The following is a 16964-nucleotide window of genomic DNA, read 5'->3' as shown; positions in this document are numbered from 1 at the left end:
AGGCTGTAGCTTGTAGCTACCATTCATTTTAATAGGCACGGGATTTGAGAAGTTTGTGATTTCTTTGAAACTTCAGTTGAGGCATGATATTAATTCTGCCCTTGGGTTGTGTGGAAGAAATCTCATTAATTATCGTATTATGAGATATTTGTACACAGCCTGTATGGCTGTTTCTAATACCTTGTTCTTGTGCATCTCTACTTCTTACGTCTAAGAGAATTAACAGTGCTTGTAAACAGAACATCAGAGACCCCAAAGGTAGAATAGTGTATGTTCTTTTCTCTTTCTACACAGAAAGTTTTGATGCAAGGCAAGTGTTATTTTGATAAATTTTGATTTCCTCTGATTTAGATCATATTTTTTCTAATCATTTATTCAGATATATTGGGTGTGGGGGGAGGGTGAGGATTGTATTTCTCTTAAATACTAACTTACGTTATTCCTCTAAGAGAAGACTTTGGAACTACACAGTGAAATCTTACTTTCAAAAATGTCTAAGTGCTCTTTAGCCCCATTAAGAATGAAATTTTGACATCTAAATAACTTCAGAGAATGCAAATACTTCACGCTTTATCTTTGCGGAGAAAAAACTCCTCTCTAAGCATCTACCACAGAAATGGTTCTGCTTTTTAAAAGAACACAAGTCTTTAGGAGCAGTGAGGAGGGTGACAGAGATCAGGGGAAATCATGCTTTGGGTCTGTAGTGACAGAAATCATGATTAGAAGTTAGAGGGGCTGTATGGATAGGAAAAAAAAAAAAAAAAAAAAGAAAAACCAAAACCTTTAAATGTTTTCCCACCTAATCAAAGGTACACTCAAAATAGCTCATCATTTGAACAATTACGGTATGTAGCTTTCTAAAAAGAAAATGTGTGAGAAATATGTAGGCTGTCTGACCTCAGCTTCCTACCTTTTTTGCATTTTTCACCAGTCTTGCTTCTTTTCTTAGATTATAGCCCTGGTCATGCAAGTGCTCCCTACATTCAAACACTGTGTGACCTTTACTGCTGAATGTCAGATTTACATATGCTATATTGGGAACACATTTGTGCATACAAAGTATGAGACACTGAAGTTGTTAAATGGCCCAGTTCACCGGAGCTTGTGTCTACAAAGTGGTGAGAAGAAGTGAGTCAAATTTATTTTTTCTCCTTAATACATGGATGTTATTGTATTGCACTATTATTCTCAGGAGAGAAAAAATGAAAAGTAGTGGCTTCTTTGTGCAAACAGTCCCGGAGAGTCTGCCACAGCCTCTCTCACTGGGTCTTACCATATAGCGATAAGAGAAAATGTTGCTTTTCAGAAGCTACTAGTAGCCAATTCTGACATCGGTTAGAACCCTTGATCACCCTTAAGGAATCTGTTGAATTTGCATTATAGTTTGCTTGTTGTAATTTCTTATCCATGTATCTAATGCTTCAGAAATTACTGTAGCCACCTGGTCCAAAGAGCAACCAGTTTATGGTGACTATATCTTACTAGACAAATCTTTACTCCCGCCTTTCTCATTTCTGCCTGTAGTGAGAATGAACTTTCAATGAAAGAAAGTATAATATATCCTTTCTTTTCCTTCCTTTCTTAACTAGAATTGAGGATAGTTGGAAAGCAAACTGAAATAGGAGAAATGTTCATCAGAAATTGAAACTTGCAGCTGAAATGTTTCTAGTCAAAAAATAAGATGATACTTCGAGCAAATCAGCTGCAAATTAGCAAATGTACAGTTGTAATTTTATTAAATGTGATAGGGTTACATTATATTGGAGGTAAATAACCATGATGTTAGTGGAGTAATGTTTTTTTAGTACTTCTAGGTATTTTTTTGTGCTGTATGCATTTGTAATCTGTGTAGACTTCCGACAGTGACAAGAATCCTAGTAATGATTAGTTTGATGGATAAATGTTGTGGAACATCAGCCACTGAGCTACTCAGCCTTAGTTTATCACATTTTATTTGAATTTTTGATTGTCAGGGTTTCAAATTCTCCAGAAAGCCACTTGATGATTTTGCATCTCTGGTTATGACAGGGCAGAGGAAAGTGGGTGACAGTTTTTTGGTTTTTTTTTCTACTTGCTTTTTCATGTTTATGTTGTCATTTTATACTTTCTCTGAATTCATATTCTTCCAGTCCCTTGCTTTTCCAATAACAGTGAGCAGAACGAATTCAAATGTCTGGAGCAAGGTTTTGGACAAATCTTTCTTCTGGAGACTAAATTGCAATGAAACTAGATACAGGCTTATTGTTGTCCACTGAAAGCATATGGTTTTTCAAGTTAGAACCGTAATTAGCCAGGTCAGCAAATTCAGTGCAGCTGATATTCAAGATGAGATGAGGTGTGGACTAAAAGCCCTCAGGTAATCTTATCTGTTCTTGATCTTTTCTTGCATGTGAAGTTTGTCAGGTAGAATTTGGGCTGGCAAACCTTGAGACAGGAAAGCAAGCCAAGCTTTGTAACACTTACCAAGGAGTAAAGTACCAGGAGAAAAGTACATCACAGTAGGGCTCCGGGAACTTCCTGATACAGAACTTGGATTTACTGTAACTTTTTATGGCCTTGAAATATATTGAAATTCAGTCTCTAGTGAATATGCAGGAAGGCAAACTTAAATCATCATAACTTACTTTCATTCCAGATGGTTTCTATAGGCTTCTGAGACTTACCTTCAACATAGAGTGTATTTGTAATTTTAAAATTTATCATAACAATTTTTTGCTACTAGCTTTGGAAAAGTGCTGTAATTTCTTTAATGTAAGTGGAATGTAGGGAGCAGTATTATATGGGTTCTATAAAACCTAAGCTCCTTGTCCAAAGACCCATTAGTCTTACTAATGGATTAATAAATAAATAAATAAGTCCAGAAAAAGCATTGACTCTGGATGCGGAAATCTCAGTGTCTGATGTCTGAGCTATACTGTCTTCCATATTAAGGAACAAACTCTTGTGTAAACTGGTAGTTGTTTCTTCCTATCATTCTCGAAACTGGCACACTGCAGTTCAATGCTTTTCTTCTTTCTTTCCCATTTTTATTTCTGTTGTGAGAATTGTTATTTCAGAACTATTCATTTCTGAAAGTGACCAGATTTCCTTTTCTAAAGAACTTAGTACCGTGTCAGTTACCTGAGGATCTTGGGGTAAATTATTCTGCAGGAGACTAAATTAAATCCAAGATTGCTTTGCCCGTTCTTCATATTGTTGTGTTTTAATTAAGCCTTTTAAAAAGTAATGCTGCTTACTTCTCAGAAAGTAGTATGATAAAAGTATAAAATGTATTGTGTTAGTTTGTAATATCTTGAGGACACTTGCTTGAAATTCAAGCCAGACTTGATATAATAAACAATCTCCAGAAATTGTCATTAGAGACTGCTTCTGGGCATAGAACTAGCTTTAGTGACCCTCAAATTTATTTGACAGAGTCCAGATTAAATGAAGCAATCAAAAGACAATGCTATCACTAATGGTTTATTATTCTTCCTTAAATTTGTTGTTCACTTGTTAATGACCATGTTTATGATTTTAAAAAGCCCAGAATTATTATTTAAACCAATATTCTAAAGCTTTTTACTGCTGACAATAGTTACATTGCAGCTTTGTGATTACCTAGGAAAGAAGTCTTCATTTATTTTTCTGTGGGGTTTTCTTTTTTTGTTGTTTGGTTGGTTGCTTGTAGTTGTTGTTTTGATAAAAGCGTTTTCCTGACTGTGGAAATTATTTATGAAAAAATAAACTATTTAAAGATATTTTATATCCCTATTTTTGCATTATACTGTACCTTTGCAACATTTTCTACTTTAACAATCACCATTTAGAAATACCTAGGACTGGAATTTAGGAACTTCTGGAAAGGCAACCATGGTACTATTTTTTCTGACACATAGTAAACTTAATAATAGCTTCTATTTTTTTCTCTCCGGTTTACAAACAAATGAATGCATACAGCGTGAAATGCACTCTGGCTTCAGTGTTACCGAGTAGACTGCTACTAAATCATGCTTTCTCTGACGTGTCCTTGTAAGTGTAGAGCTCCTCAGTTCCAGTTTAATAGCACAATCAAGCGAGCTGCAAGTCACACTGGAATTTTTTCTCTACCTACTCTTGAGATCAGAATCTTAGGGTAGAGATACTCTGCACATTTGATAAGGAGAGAGACTGGGGGGAGACGAATCGGCACATTACTTCCTTCATGTTATTTTTGGATATGACTAGCATTCCTCCCCTTACACACACCCTCTTTTTCTCCCCAGCCCCCTTCTCTTCCATGCATTACAAGCTCATACAAACACTCTCACGTACGCTGAAGCAAAAGCGAGAGCAACAGCTGGACTGAAGCCACAGGACTTAAACTCTGCTTCCTCATTGCCAGCAGGCTTTGTTCTTTGGAATCACTCAGAACTGGGGAGAACGTCTTCATTGCTGACCGTGAGTGGCTGGAATTTTGGCAACTCGGCTCTCTATTAATTTTTTCTCTGCTCTTCTGCAAACTAGGCTGAATTTAGAGCAGCAAAGCTCAGAGCTGGGAATAGGCAAGAAATAAAGGATCCAGAGACGATCAGCCATCAGCTTCTTTGGGGGGGGTGGGGGTCCATCTGTTCCCCAACGGTAAGTGCCAGCATTAAATGTGTGTAAAGATGCAAGAAAGAATAAGGTGCTTTAGCTGTTTTACTACAATAGGGGAGGGGAAAAAAGTGTGTGAGTGAATCATACAGCGCGTCTTCAGTAATAGTGGTCTCCAAACAGCACCTAGCAGTAAAATTTTCCTCATTTCTCATTTTCCAAAACGCGCTGCAAGAATGTATATATTTTAGCCACATTCCTGAGTACCTGTGCAATTCTAGAAAGCTTTCCAAATGGCTTCAGTATTGGTTTTTCTGCAGATCTTCTTTGTTTTGAATCATGTAGAACAGAGTGGCTTTAACTTGCAGAGTAACCCATTTTTTTAAGTGCAAGAGCTGAACCTGGGCAGTGAAGGTTTTCCCTCGCAGACGATACCTATAAAGCTAAAGTTCAGGGAGGATGGGGGAGTGAAAAGGGATGAGATGCTTCCTAAGACTGTTTATCTTTAGCAACCAAAAATAGACTGGTTTTAAATGATCGGCATTCATTCAGAGGTCATCCCCCCCTGCCCCCTGTAACCCCTCCTACCCCTCTTACCTTCCCCCTCCCTCCCCCCCAACCTTAGGGGCCAAGCAGATCTGTTTTAAAAAACAAAAAGATCGGAGGGCCTTCCGTTTTACTGCATGCAAGTGAAAGCTAACGTACAGTGAAAGAGTGGATGTGCTTGGATAAATGACTATCTTAGAGAGGACAAGAGTTGCAAAAAGAAACTTGGTTGTCTTCCAATAAGCAAAGTGATTTAGCTGGTCTTGCTTTATTTAAAAGCTGACTGCTGTCAGAAGACTGCTGTCTTCTAAGTTTGCTAGCAGAATAAATTGCTTTGTAACAAAGATCTTTTTTTTTCCCCTCTCCCTATCTTGTCTTTCAGAGAAGTTTTATAAAAATCAGCAGAGCAGCAGGTTAATCCAAATGCCCTGCTTTCAGAAATGGCACCTAGCTGTCAAAAGAAATTCACTGTAGGGACCCATTTGTTTTAAAGCTAGTGATAAGCACTGCTATCAGCGTGCTGTTATGTCTTGCTACATGGCTTATCTTTAAGTGATAAAAAAGAAACCCTTGAAATCCAAACGTTCAAATATGTAGTAATTGTAGGGAAGGAGTGAAGACCAGGTCATCGAACATATTTATGTACTTGTTGGGGAAAGGTTACTAGGACAATAGACCTGAAAAGAGGAAAGCTTTCCTTTCTCATCTCTTAACTCTGGCCCAATTAACTACTTCAAGTAGTTATTTAAGTGTTTTATGTGGACTGGCATGCAGCATCTTTCCTCTACTGCCTTATTTTCTGCTGGTTTGTCAGAGATTTGTGAAGGTGAATCTAGTCTCATGAAAAATATGCTGAATGTTCAAATGGGTGGTTGTGCAAAGTATAGCAGGCACTGTCAATAACCTGTTTGTTCTGAGGTCTGCAATTTTTGTTTTTTTCTAGTTCAGAAACATATAACCAAAACTCACCCTTTCTGACCTTCACCATTCATTTGGAAGAACAGTCTGCTTGGTGTGCTAATTGGTAATAAAATAAATAAATAAATAAATTCTTTTACTTTGGAAAAATTGCAAAATGGTGCTCAGCAGCATAGTTTGCAATGTGTTAGGATGTTGGTGATATTTAGTGCACGTTTTGTTTGCAATGGACTAAGGCACTTCTTTCTATGGCAGTTCCTGACTCTATTTATGGCAAGTTATTCACTGAACTGGAATTGCACACTAGAACTAGCAGAGATTCTTTTTCGGATCTAAAAATGGAATGGTGTTTTCCAGAGTTGGGCTCCCCCCTGCCGATGGCACTATGTCAGGTTTCCTTAGAAGTTGCTTTCAGTTTCACAATTTACATGGGTGCTATAATGACTTCTTTTTTTTTTTTTCTTCATTGATGTGGTGGAAAAATCTGACATCTTTATGCTGTTTTTCCTGCTTTGATATGTTAAATCATATTTTCTACTGACTGTGAGGTTTGGCACTGAGTGAGTTCAGAGATGGGCCTTAACCAAAACCCCTGGATTCCAACATCCCTGAAGTAGGAGAAGGTTAATATCTGGATCCAAACGTCTTGGCTCTGGCCTGTTCCTGTTTTAAATGCACATCACTTTGGCTACATGTTTAAATTGTTTTTGAGGTGATTAAGACCGAAAGAAATCTTTCAGGCTGCAGACAGATTTTAAAGAGTAAGTGACATAAGAATCTTACAGTTAGTTAAGTGAAGCTTGCTTATTTGCTGCTTAAATTTGACTTTTAGGAGCCCCCAGGGAATTACATTCCCCTTCCTCTACTATAACTGCAGAAGTAAGTCATGTTTTGGAACTCCTTTTGAGATGTCCTGAGAAAGGTAAGGTGCTTAGTGCCTACAGTTCCTGCTTACTCCAGTGGAGCAGTGGAGGAGGCTAGCAGCATTTATCCAGGTGATACAAGTACTTCACAGGTGTTGGTTGATCCTGAGCGATCAGCCTACAAGCTTTTAATGAAGGGCCACATAAATTCTTATTTGTGCCAAAAAAATGCAGCCGCCCATGGTAAGCAGTGCTGTAGTGCTTCATAAAGGGATGTGCAAATTGTTACTGAAATCATGGTGGTTCTGCTTTTTTAATTGATCGACTTCTCCGAGTCTGGCCAGCTTAATGAATTCAATAGCTCTCTGTGAATACAATTACACACAGATCTGCCAGCTGCTTGTGGTGTCTCTGCTTCAGCAAAAAAAAAAAAAAAAAAAAGCTGTTCTTTGGCTGTGTTGGCTCACTGTGGTTTGTGGCACACAGCACTGAATTATTAGGCAGTAGTTGCATTTTTTTCTTTTTCCCTTGAATGATTGAACTGTGATGTCACTTTTTGTCTTGGCTTTACCCTTTTTTTTTAAGCCTTTTTTTCTCTTTCCCTGCAGACTATTCTCTTAACACTAGGGAAGTGGGAAATGTCCCAACGTCCATTGCAGAGCAACTCTGTCTACCCCAGCACATTCCAGGGCCACCGAATCATTTGTGGTGAGAGTGATTCAGATCTGGTTAAGATGATTTAAAAGGGAGGTTATGGGCATACTGCAGTTGTGCATTTAAGAACATACAGAGAGTTTTTTACTGCCTGATTGAGACCACATGGCTCCAACTTAAACTTTTTTTTTTTACATGGAAATTGTTGGCTGGATATTCTCAAACGATTTATTTTTTTTTAATTGCCTGGAGGCTGAGTTGGGATCATGGCATTTAATGGTAAGGTCAGGGTTAAAACACATAGTTGTTAATGTTCCTTTGACTAAAAGGAGAGATGGCCTCTTTGAATATTTTGCATGGAATACAAACATTCCTCTCTCTTACATGACAGCAAATGTATCCCAGGAATTCTTTTGGATGTTATAGGGGAACTGGTGGCCTGATTTTAGAGTGAGAGAGGGAGAGGGACAGATATGAGGGAAGGTCTCCCTGTCATAAATCACACTAAATACGTTCCATTCCAAATAAATTCTGCAACGTAAGAAAAGTAAAAACAAAGGACAATGACCTTTTTGATTGTACACAGTTTAATTGCTTGCTTCCAAAACCAACACTTTGGGCTGCCCTGAAGAAGAGTGAGAAGTCTATATATTTAAACACTTAAATGTAAATTAAAATTAATATAATTTAATTAATATAATTTATAATTCATACATGATATGTATAAAACACTAGAGATAAATTATTGTAAGCCTGATGTTCAAGAGAAGGTGGTTTTGTTGTGGCTAAGGATGACCTGAATTTACTGAAAGGTCTACTTAACTTCTGAGATGGAATCAATACTGCTTCTAAAATCCGTTCTTTGTCCTCAAGGTTCTGCTCATCCTGAACTTGAATACCAGCTCATTTTGTATAGTTCGCTACTGTACCAGTCTTGCTTAAATTCTTAAAAAAAAAAAAAAATAAATAAATAAACAAAGACTTTTTCTATGTCTTAACTCCAAATTTACCATTCTGATGACGTGGGTATCATAAGGAAAATTCTGACATACCTAATTTCTCTAAGTGGTATCTGTTGTAATTATCTAAAATATAACATATCCCTAATCTGGAGGATGAAAGTGTAGTAATCTATATTGTAAGCACTTTATAATACTATTTTCTTTTTATGCATATTGTTTATTCTGAAATATTCTTAAGCCAGTCTTGTTCATCCCTCAATACTGTCGTTGTCCTTTCTTCTCCCTTATATCCTTTCTCCCATAAACTGTTGTACAGCACTTGACAGAAGGCTTTCATTGTCCATGGAGGCCCGTGGACAGAATGCTGTTGCCTTCGAAGCCCCTACGTTGAATGATCTCTGCCCTTGAGGCACTGCTAAGTTCCACCACATCTGGCTGCTGTACTCTACCAACGGAGCCACTGCTCTCCTGAGTCTCCCCTGCATCTTTCCTGTCAGTGTGGCTGTTGCACATTGGATGTGCCACTGTTAGGATGTGACTTTTAGAGGGTGCATTTTTAGATACAAATGGGAAAACAAATCCACGGAGTTTCAAATTAAAAAAAAATAGATTAAAAGTTCTAACATTGAAAAATTCTCTGGTTGGAAGATGAAGCAAATATGAAGAACAATTCTTACAGTAGTGCTGTAAGAGTTTTCTAGGAATTGTATGTAAGTATTATTCTGTAACAGCAAATACAATAAACAATAACTTTTTTACTGTCTTTACTTTCTGGGATAGTGAATTTAGCTGGACGAAACTGGGCAAAAAATGAGAATAATAACTCATACAGCTGTGTACATCCTTTTGAGATAGTTTCTTGCCTAAATTTATTTCTCTCTCTAATTTACAGGACGCATTAACTTATTTCTTAACTGCTTTTTTTAAATAAATAAAAAAAGATAAAAACTAAAACAAGCAAAAACCCTTTACCCAGTGTTCACAAACCACTGTGTAGTTAATTTCTGCCTCACATAAACTGCAATTTAAGTGTTTAAAACTTACTTGCAGTTTTTTTTGTATACTTGAATTGTGCAATGCAGATGGGAAAGCTATTAGTATTTTTGAATAATGGTTGTGACAATTAATCAGAGGCCAAAATGTATACTACAGCACCCTGAAATCTCTATCCCTTATGTCTTATTGTGTTCTGTCATTGTTCAGTTTTACTGTATTAACATTCATGAAATACTTAAAACCAACCTGAATTGTTTTCAGACAGTACAATATTAATTGTAGTATGGATAAAAAAATACAACCCCCCAGTTTTCTACCAGGGGGAGGAGGAAAGGAAGCACGGCCCTTACGGTGCCTGGTCTTAAACAGGGCATCTTCTGCCTGAAGCCTTTGACAAATTCGAGGTACATCTGTGCTTCACAAGTACAGTGAAGCGGAGGTGGTAAGTCTCTGCTGCATGGTATAGCCGGGTGTTTTCATACAAAGGCTGAATTATTCAGTTCTTTGGGACATCTCTAAAGCCAGCTTTGATAGGGCTGTTAAGGGCATATGGGTATTAATCTGTACCTAGACTGACATTTGTCATTCTTGCCAAACTTAATGACCACTTATATATGGCTTTCCTGATTGTAATGCTGGCACCATCTGCGTTGCACAGCTCATATTTAAAACAGATCCCCTCTCTCTGGTCAGTTTTTTAAACAGTGGAGAGGGGCAGGATGGAAAAGGGCTGGAAACAAGGATCGAGGAATTCTAGGATTTCTGTGGGCCACAGAAATCATATGTATAAATTCTAGTCAATACAGAAATGAGTATACCTTAAAGCAGAATTGAGCACTGACCCTTGACCTGTTGGCTTCCTATGGAATTTTCAATTTTCCAGTGAAAACTGCTTTTGATAACGTTTCATGTTTCTGTTTTCACAATGATTATGAAAAATGCACATGGTACGCTTTGAGACATGGCTGGCTTTGAGACACGTGTTGGCAGGTGGGACGAATCTTGGACGAGATGAACGTTTGGAGCCAGTAGGCACTGGCCATAGCTACACAGATGGTGACACAAGCACGTGGCACTGGTACGTGTGTGCTTCTGGACCGTGCCATTTTGGCAGCTGGCAGCCATGGATATAAGTTTGTTTGATAAGGCTGGAACCAAAGTGCTAGGTGAGAGCCCTGCTGTGTCTTGCAGCTAGTGAGAGCATGTAAAGTGCTTTAACTCAATACTCAGTAGATGCTAAACATCATTAATATGAGTTAATCACTGCTAATTAGGGGATGAATGTAGGTGGTGAATGTAGCCCTACCCCAAAGAGTCTTTGAGTTTTGAAGTGCACAGTAATGCAGGGGTTAACCCTGATGACAGGTATCTGTCTGCATAAGCCAAGTAAGCCTGTCACATTTTGCCTGGGCTATGTAATTTCGGTAAAATGATGCTGTGTGTAAGGAAGGATGCTGAGGAAATGGTGGCATAGGTTTTGCTGCCTTGGGAGAACTGAAGCTCCAAAGACAGTCGGTTTTCCTTCCCCACCCTTTCCTTCCTCTGATCTGCTCTTTCAGCTGGACCCTTTCATTTGGCGCACGCTGTATTTGTCCTAGAACATCACAGATGTTATCTGGGAATCCAACGTTTTGAATCCTACTTTAGCTCTTGTAATGGGTGACTTTTTGCCATGTCTGTTGTTGTACCTACCTCTGAGATAGAATAGGAGGAAATTGCATATCCAAGGAAAGTACGGTTGTGAAGATGACTGCTGCTACATAGAGACCAAGCCTTCTTTTCACCAGGAACTGGGAAAAATGTCTTTCATAATAATATATTATGAATCAGAACAGGTCTAATTACTATTGCTGGTGTATTGTTGTGCTAGTTAATGGTGGAAATTGAATTCAGAAAGCTTCTAGTTTCAGTCCACACCAGCAGGGTTAGAAATTAGTTATGATGTTACAAATGTGGGTTTGCAGTGTCTAAACTTCCCTGACTCTTCTAGATACTGATCTGTTATTGAGAGAAAGTTAATTTCTAGGTTATTTACTGTAATACTATGATTATATAAGTGACTTTAGCTCTGGCTTTAATAGTTTCTTTTCTCAATTTCTCTTTAAACAGTTTTCTCAAAAATTTCCGTCTGTCCTTATATGAAGAAAGTAGTCAATGCCATTACAAATATATGCAATATAGCAGGATTTATCTGTGTAGGTGAAGGAGACCAGCGTGTTTGGGAAAGACTGCATCCATAAGTTGAGAACAAAATTTGACAAAAATGTTAACCATTTAAAAATAGTGCAAATTAGCTGTATTATTGCTGGGCCTTGACTAGTTAGTTCCTGTTGGCTCCTGGGTTAGTAAGCAAATATGAAAAATAAAGGAAAAAGTTGAAAATAAATAAAACTTTAAAAAACACTGTATAGAAAGATAAATATCTTAAATTAAAATTGAAACAAAGAACCAAAGTGTAAATAGTTGCTAGTTAATTTTTTGCATACACCAAGGCATTAGGATTTTTTTTCTGAGATGTTGTTTGTATACATTGTTAGGCGCCTCACACAAACCCACAGAAAACACATTTTGGTTTTCCTGATAGTCTCAAGGGCACTTGAATGAGGACTTTGATTTAAGCTCAGGAGATGGAAATTGTGGCGATCGTTAACAGAAATTGTTACATAGAGCTTTAAGTCACACACCAGCAAGTTCAGCCAAACCATCTGTTCTAATTGTATGATTGCTGCTTTTGTGATCTGTAAATACATGAAACAGATTCAGTCATGCTTTGGCTGCATAGCTACAGTCAAGAGATGGGTAAATAGATCAGTGTTACCTCTTCTGTCTGTATTCATTAGTGTATAACATTCTGTATAAACTATCATCAACATCCCTGCAACAGTCCGTGAATACAGATCATCATAATCTCAAATGCTTCAGTGACAGAAGTCTCCTCCCTTGGCAGCCTGAGACGTGCTGCTACTGTTGAAAATCACAGCCAAAGGAGTGCTGAGGTGCTTTTTCTCTGCAGCCGGGGTTGCTCTGCAGGACAATGCCCATCTCTGCAGCCTGAGCCTCACTGAGTCAATTTGACTGCTGTCAGGCTTAATGCAAGGCACTGACAAAACCGCTGACAGCTTTCTGTCTTTGATCTCAGCTTCTACATTACTGCCCTGACCTGCATGAATTAAGTATTTTATCTTCTAATCAACAGAGTTGTATTCACAGGCTCTGGCTTGGAAGTTACACAGAAAAAGAGAGATGATGGTAGGAACAGCACCCATGGAAGAACGAAACAGTTTTGTATTGGACATGTAGGGTCTCACTTTGTATCTGGTATAGTTTAGCTAATGTTGCAGATGTGAATTAAAGGGCCTAGCTATTCAGCTCCAATAAAGTAGATAAATGTCTTTTGTAGGGATCATTTAGTTGTGCCTATGAAAAGCACAGGGACTGCAATACACATAATAGTTGGTATGATAATTTTCTACGCTTCATAACTCCAGCAAGATGTCTGCCAGTTCTGAAGGAAAGCCTGCAAGCTCCACAGTTGTCACTTCTGTGTTTTCAGTATGAATTAGACTATGTACACTGGATAAAGGTTTCTTTTTGCTTACTGTCGATCTGCAAATCGATAAGATTTCCTTATGCAGTGGTTTTGTTGTCATTCTTGTTGCATTTTTTTTCTCCTGTGAACTCCTGGATGTCTGTGTTGCCAGCTATGAATTCAGCACTAACTCACCACAATTGTAGTAAATGTGATGTACCTTATGTATAGAATTTAAACTGTGCAAATGCAATTTTCTCCTCATAACTTTCCATCTTTTTCTTTGCTCTTTAACTCTTTATAGTCCTTCCCTCAAAGTCCAAAATATTATTCCATTGGAAGGTTATTATACCTAGCAGTTCTGTAAGAGGTTCCCTTACACATATGGTAAAATAATTATAGTATTCTAGTTCAAAATCTTTTTCTGGTCTAAGAAGTATACAAAGAGCAGCATTTCAGTTCTAGACAATATGCATTCCATTTCAGCTAGACAGGCAATTGTGTTAATCCTACAAGCCTCAACAGTTCTTGGGGTCTAAAAAATGTTTGGCATTTTACATGTGATTATTCAGTATTTATTTTTTCTATCCCACTGTAACTGTCTTCACTGCTTCTAGTTTTCTTTCTTTTCTTCCCTTCTGAGATCATGTTAATCTCCCATCAGGTACTAGAAGTGGTAACTTGATGTAAGCCTAGGTGTACGTAAGCCAAGAGAAGCTATCTGCCATTTGTGTGAATGTAGCTGCAGTTATTTGGTGTGTACACTAAAGGCTTATGTGTGTAACTGCCTTCAGCATTAAGGGAAGTCAGTCATATCAAGCCCTTCCTCAACAACAGGCAAACAGACTCCTAAGAATGAAGCTCCAATATTTAATAATTTCCAAGCGTTGCCATGCAGTGCTGTATAATAATTTACATCAGCCTGTTCATTCCAATCTGATCAATTATTTAAAAGGTTGAATAATAATTTTATGGCTTTACAGTACATCTGGTAATGCAAGGTCAGAATTTATTCTTATTCTAGAGACTTAGTCAGCACCTGGAAGGTGGTCTTAAAGTTAAGGCAGTGGGAGCTAGGTTCTGACCTGGCTCTTGCATATCACGGGTGACCATGGACAAAGTGCTTAACCTCTGTTTCTCAGTAATAAAACATATCTAATTACCTCATGCTCCATTACTGTTGCAGTGCTCAAAGTCCTGTTGGCAGAGCTTTTCTTTAGAGGAACATTTTATTGGGCAGCCTCAGGAAGAAAGAGCATTCATTGCACAACTGCCAACATGCATAGGTGAGAGGGAACCATTGCTCTGAACCATCAGATCCCATCTAGACTGCTGTTAACAGGTGGTCCAGTGCTCATACGCGGTAAGATAGGTGCCACATGCTAGACACTCTGGGAAATTGTGGTGAATGAATGGTCTTAGTGAAAATACACGAGGGTATGTCTGACCTAACACAATAGCAAAATCGGGTGAGGGGAGGGAAGGGTGGAATAAAATGAGGCATAGTATGCTGTTGTCGTTGGCTTTTCCAGCACACTCAGAGGCTGAGAATAGACTGCTATGGAAGTAGGATGTTATCTCTAATGCCACATGCTCATGTGTTTCTTCTGATGAACTGAACTGTAACTCTGTTCTGACATGCTTCCTCCACCTTTAGCTCTTCATACAGGGCTGGTTCCATTTGAAGACTGCATTTTAAAATGTATGAGAGATCTTACTATAACTTCCTTTAAACAAATGTTTGAGGAAGTTCAACAGAAAACAAAACTGGCAGAGCTTTCTGGATTATCCTTGGAATCCATTTTGGAGAGAAAAATTGTATGTGTGTATTTCCTGCATTGTTGCAAGTAGTAGTGTGGCAAAGGGTTCCTTTAGCCAGAGGGTGAAAAATATGGAGCAGCATCTCTACTTTGGAAATCTTATATTCTGATTTTTTGGAAAGAGATGATAATTTTTCATGAAACAAAACTGCAAGTAAATCAATTTCTGCTGGCACTACTACAGACACCAGCTGAAGGGGGCTGCTTGACATACTGACAAATGAATTAGTGGAACAATCTGAAATGCAGATAATGTCTACCACTCTTTGACTTCAGGGTAAGATATTCCAGGCCCAAGAAGGAAATTGTAGAAAAACGTTCACTTTAATTACCTGTCAGAAAGAAAGAAATTATTGCTCAGTATCTGGAATTCCATGCCCTAAAACTATAGGGATTCCTTATACATTAACTAGTTAAATGCAAATGCTGTGTGTTTCACGTGCTGGGTATTTTCTATTGTTCAGTGATGAATTCTGTATAGATTATTTCACAGTTCTGTGGTAATCCTCTAAGAGTATAAAACTCTAAAAGTGTGGAAAATTAAGGGTTATAAGTGATAATCATTTAAACCTAGAATATATTTTTTAAAAAAAATGTAAGCATCTACAATATTATTGGGGCAGAACTGCACAGTCAGCTATTGTCAGACTTCAGGAGTGCAGTTACTCATTCTTGACATTTATAAACCATTCCATCTTTGTGCTTTGATACATGGAAGCAGCTTCCGTGTTTATTGGGGTTGGAAGCATGCTATTGCCTATATTGCAGTAAAGATAAAAACGTATAAAAATATGTAACTTTTTCAAAGAAAAAAAAATGTTGGGAGAAAGATGAAACCTAAAAAGAAAAAAATAGAAAGTTGTGTAAAGTGTTAAGAAATTAAAAGAATGTCCATTTTCATCCATATGTGCACTGCTTGTTTTAATTTGTAATTGTACTTTGTTTAATTCTTCATCTCACTGCTTATAGAACCTACAGATTTTAGCCTAAAATATGCTGAAATCCAGGTATATATACAACAAAGCTACTGTATGAACATTCCTTTTCTGTATCTCCTGCCCTGCTTTTTGGCTTTTGTTTTATTTTTATTAACACATTATGGAGAATTGCATTTGTAGATAGGTCAGAATGCCAAAGAATTTTCCTCTTTAATGCATTTTAAACAATTTTACAAATGAAAGACCCAGCTTACAATCCATTTTTTAATTTTTAATTTTTTGATTTAACTCTGAAACCCAGAGAGTTTGCAGATGGTTTTATTGATGTATTTATGAAAAAAGCAATTGCTTTCCAGATCTTTTTCCAAATCTAAGTATGTCGTGTAATTTGGTGGCTAAGAACAAATGGGAATGTGCAACTGTTCAGTTACATTGCAGTATCTCATAGTTAATGAAAATGAGAAAACATATATATGTTCTTAAACATTAATCTTAAAGATTTTTCGGTCTTGACCTTTAACAGCTTGGCCTCTTGAAGTTGAAGGTATTTTGCTGTGAGGCAGTATTGTCTTTTTTTCTGAAGTAAGTTTATTTCAATGACACCATGTAACAAAGCCTTGAAAAAATTATGTGTTCTCAAGCACAACCATCCAAGTTGTTGAGCAAGTGTTTTCATTACTGTAGTTGTGGTGTAGTTGCACAGAGCTGTAGTTGTGGTGGAGCTACAGCTTAAGAGTTCTTTTGACTCTTCAAATGAGCAAGGTGCCCTACTCTGACTTCTGATGAGGAGTGCAGTTCTTTTCCCTTTGACTCTTTCAACTTATCCTTCCTCAGCTTAGCTAACTTCTGAGACAGCTGAACTATTTCTTAAGTTCATGTGAAGATGCTCTAGCCATCTCTTCACAGACAGCACTTCATCTCAAAAGCCACTTCAGGAGAGTTTTAGGAATTCCAAAATCATGGTTTTGTTCTGAAATCCCTGTCTTCGATGTAATAATTGCATACTTTGAAAGCAGGTCCACCAGCAATGATGCCCATTTTCAATAGGACTTATATCTCAGATGTATAGTTGAGTTGTCAGGAACTCATTCTCAGTAAAATCGAAGATTATATAATACATCTTCCCATAGACTTGAAGCTTCCAAAACCAAAATAATGTTTCAGAAAATAGTAAAGTGTCAAGG

At 37.7% G+C, this 16964-nt stretch overlaps 1 protein-coding gene across 7 annotated transcripts in view; it reads left to right on the top strand.

Annotated features, from left to right (window-relative positions):
• Window positions 1-16964, top strand: part of PALLD (palladin, cytoskeletal associated protein) — a 201763-nt gene that overhangs the window by 43276 nt on the left and 141523 nt on the right. The window contains exon 1 of one of the 7 annotated variants that reach the window (XM_080589026.1): window positions 4398-4599. The exons of 5 other annotated variants lie outside the window; for them this stretch is intronic. The gene's annotated coding sequence lies outside the window, so the exon portion shown is untranslated. Of the gene's footprint in view, window positions 1-4397; window positions 4600-14260; window positions 14386-16964 lie in introns of those variants that run through there. One more of the 7 variants, XM_080589025.1, reaches the window with a different exon arrangement.

This window comes from Anser brachyrhynchus, assembly GCF_964034855.1.
Source record: "Anser brachyrhynchus genome assembly, chromosome: 4".
NCBI classification, from domain to species: Eukaryota; Metazoa; Chordata; class Aves; order Anseriformes; family Anatidae; genus Anser; species Anser brachyrhynchus.
The sequence above is the reverse complement of the archived record's forward strand: the minus strand, read 5'-3'. Positions and strand labels throughout refer to the sequence as shown.